Source organism: Populus trichocarpa, chromosome 18 (assembly GCF_000002775.5).
Source record: "Populus trichocarpa isolate Nisqually-1 chromosome 18, P.trichocarpa_v4.1, whole genome shotgun sequence".
Taxonomy (NCBI): Eukaryota; Viridiplantae; Streptophyta; class Magnoliopsida; order Malpighiales; family Salicaceae; genus Populus; species Populus trichocarpa.
This window is the reverse complement of record NC_037302.2, coordinates 16,028,157-16,032,246: the sequence shown is the minus strand read 5'-3', so window position 1 is coordinate 16,032,246 and position 4,090 is coordinate 16,028,157. Positions and strand designations below refer to the sequence as shown.

General features: G+C 30.7%; 1 long non-coding RNA gene across 1 annotated transcript; it reads right to left on the bottom strand.

The window, feature by feature from the left end:
- Positions 1–988: 988 nt before the first annotated feature.
- LOC18107880 (uncharacterized) lies at positions 989–2,456 on the bottom strand. The gene is made up of 3 exons (XR_002979010.2): positions 2,156–2,456; positions 1,629–1,788; positions 989–1,514 (listed from the first exon to the last, which is right to left on the bottom strand). It is a non-coding gene; the product is annotated as an uncharacterized LOC18107880 (long non-coding RNA).
- Between the last annotated feature and the right edge of the window lie 1,634 nt (positions 2,457–4,090).

Genomic DNA, 4,090 nt, shown 5'->3' with positions numbered 1-4,090 from the left:
TTGGGCTTGGAAAGCAACAGTTCAGTCGTCAATGTCCTGGTATAAGGAAGATATGATGGATGGAGCAGTATTCTAATGGAAACAAATAAAACTTTGCCAACATACAACCATGCAACAGAACAAATCTTGTCAGACAAAATTACAAGACAATAAAAGCTAGGAATTGCACAAATATGTTTCTTAGATCCCTTTCCTTTCAGTGATAAACAGGATATCAGTTGATGTAAATTTTCAGTGACAGCAAGATTTACATTACACTCATGGACAATATCTGACGAGCAAGACCTGTATCTTGCTGCAAAAGTTCCCTCAGGTTGTTCTCAACCTCTGACATCTGTTTTTCCAAGTATTCCCTTGAGGTCTGCGCAAAGCACAGCAAATAGATCATTTCCACTAAATTATCATGGAAGAAAAATAAACATATTGTGTTTAAAGTACAACTAAATTAATCGAAAGGGTGCTTACAAAAATTTTAGAAAACTAGAGCAAAGGATGCTTCGAATATAGACCAAAAGCAGCAGAAAGATTGGCAACTCTTTCATCCATGACTCTAATTGCAATTTATATGTGTACAAAAATCTAACATGGCCTGATGGATAACTTGTTCAAACTGTGCAGCCTTCCACTCTCATGTCTAAACTAGGAAATTTTTCTTCGTACCACTTGTAGATTGAGACTCCAGCTTTACATAGCAACTGCCTATCTTAATGATCTTCTTTTGATTTTATTTAAAGCCATGAAGAAAGGTTTTAGCATTCGTGAAGGGAATTAGCTTCTACAGTTTGCCAACAAGTAACATAAATTCAATAGAAAAACACATTTGAAAAGATGATAATACAAGTTTGACCAAGTACAAAACTCCAGCATAACTGGGAATAACTTCAATATAGTAATATTTGCTGATCACCCGCAGACATTCATTGATATTCATCATTATAAATTAAATCCTAAAATGTATAATTCATGGCCTACTTAATTTAATGCAAGAGGAAAAATAGAACAGCTGATATTGAATATAAGAGAATACAAGGTAGACCAAGCATTAAACTCATGGACTACTAAACTCAGTACATCTGATATCAAATATAAGATAAGCCAATAAGAAAGTGAAATACATCATGATTTTAACAAACAATAACTCTGAAATAGATTGGGAAGATACAACAGATGAAAAGAAGAAACAAGTCCCAGGCAACATGGAAATAGAGCTGGTTTGGACATGCATTTATAGAAATAAATGGATGGTTTTATCGCAATGTGAGTGTGTCTGTGCGTGAGAGAGAGAGGGGAGGAGGTGGGAGAGGGATTTGCCTCTGTAGTGAGGATATTGCGGTCTCCCTATCTTTGAGTTTCTGCTCTTGTTCACTCATTAAAACTGACTTTGGCTCCAAGGCAAACCTGACCACCATGTGACATAGAAAGCATGAGTTCATAACAACCTGCCATCAATTCAGACAGCCCGGAAAACACGATTCAGTCTAAATCATTTGACCTTTGCACCACTCACGTTCTCCCTGGAAAACAACAAAGAGATGAATGTCATATTAGAAACCCATCCACAGATACAGAGAAGCACATACAATCCAAAATAACCATTAGAGGTTCACTTTATTAATTAAAGATGTGACCTCAGCCATAATGTGCTAATGCATTCCTGTGGGACAGCAAGTGCCTACGCATGCCTATAGATTTGTATGTATTTGTATCATCAAGAACTTGCCGCAGCTCCTCTAAGGTTAGGAAAGCACGCTTCTTTTCTCCCTCCTTGGTTCGTATCTGGTTCTGGACCTGAAGGCGAGGGATTACTAACTTCACAACTCAGTGTTAACTAATCTTTCTACAGATACAAATAAAGGACACAGAAATTCGCCACGAAACCAGGCAAGAAAATATTAACATCGCTAATGTACTGTAAACACCAACGAAAACAACAAATCAAGAACAAATATCAAGACCTACAGACCTACAAAATAAATTTAGTTCAGTTCATAGACTTTGAAAGAAAACCATTTCAAATCCAAATAAACAAGTATACAAGTTGTCTTTTTTAAACTGTAAAGTTGCATTTGAAAGAAAACCATTTCAAATCCAACAAGAAAATGACATATAAATTGCACCAAACCTATTCTATAATAAAAAATCAAATCCAAGTTACCTGCTTGAATTTGGAAGTGGTCTCAATCATGCGGTCTTGTAGCTCTATAAAAGCCTGTTCTTTTTGTCCAAATAACAATCAAATCAAATTGTATGCTTAAAAAAGTTGACAACTTCGATCTTCAAATGAGTTTTTTATCAGTCTCTCTTGTCATGTACAGAAGAAACAAGGATGCCAAAAGACTGAAAATTTGACAGGTGGAAAGAGAGGGGAGTGAGAATAGAAAGGACTTGCGGTTCTGTTGGCTTCGTCTGCCATTGGAGAAAAGTGGAAAGCTTCAGACTTTCAGAGAGTGAAGCGAATTAGCAGGGAAGAAGATCCAAGCTAGGATTTCTTATGGATCCGATTGGCCCATTAATAGCCCATTTGATTTTGACGCTCTTGGCCCATAAAAGGTTTTTAAAGGCCTTAATAAAAACAGTTATTCTTTTTTTTTTTGTTATTTTTTATCATGGATTTTTTAATCATTTCTATATTAAGAAAAACTTCAGAATTGTTTTATATATTTTAAAATCAAGTGCCTAATTCCATTAAAAAAAAGTATGATATAACATATATTTTATAGTTATTTTTGTTATAAAAATAAGGGGTAGTGACTATTGATTGATATTTTAATCAAAATAATAATTTTGAATGTTATTTATTATATGGATTAATTAAATAATGATTTTTGAATGGATTGATTACATCATAAAATTTCATTTCTCAAAATATTTATCTTAATATCTTTTAGGATTTTGATTACATATTCCATCTTAAGATTTTTTTTATATTAAAACTTTTAATATGGAGTTTTAAAATACAAAAAAAACAATTAATGGTGCGGATGGAAATTAATTTACCAGTTCTGGTGTTCAATATTATATTTATAATTTTTATTCAATATAATATATTTAATTTTTACATTGTATATCCAATTATATCTCATTAATTATATATATATATATATATATATATATATATATATATATATAATACACAATTGTTTTTTCTTCAAATTGCAAAAATTGTTTCAACAACAATTAAAACATTTTCTTTCTAGTTGCAATAACAACCTTAGTAATATGATTGGTTTAAAAGAAAAGGAAAAAGATACAAAACCTTATATAGTTTATGATACAAAAAGTTATACTCGTCTGCATAATCTTTTGGAGACTTAGAAGAAAAATAATTTATACATAAAATTTATTAAATATGCTTTCCTTGTAAACCCCATAATAGAGTTTTTCATATTAAAAAACAAATCCAAACGGGTAAGAGATGCTGAATGAAAGTTAGAGAAGTGAGTTTTTTTTTTTTACCATTTTATTTTGAGTTAGACGTCGGATTTCTCAAGATACATATACATAATGAAAATGATAAATTTAATATTTTTTAAGGAGTTTCAAGATCTTGTTAAACAGATCTAGAGTTGTTTAGAGTTTATATAAAGATTATCCGGAGATCAATTTTTTTTTCTTTGGATAATTGCTTCAGGGTTGAATTGTCACAAATCACAAGTTGTCTGAATATTTAGCCTCTAACAATAATTCACATGAACTGTTAGTGAAAAATCTCTTAAACTCTTATAAAAGAGAGGGATTGTTATACATTTAAATGTTAACTTTTTTTTTATGAGTTTTCAGGTTTTCTTTAACTTATGTGATTTATACACTATTTACCATACATAAAATAAAAGCATGAAATTCTATTTATAGAGAAACCTGAAAAATACTTTTTTGAATTAAAAAAAATTCACAATCATATACACATGTGATCATATAAATGATAAAATATTAACTTACCTCCTTAATATTATCACATATATTATTTTAAGATAATTTTAGAAATTTATTCGATCAAGTCTTTACTTGAATTTTATATGTCTGGAACTGTAATTTCTTGTATAAATTACATTATAGTCCTCAATTTCTACAATTTATTTATAATCAAGTC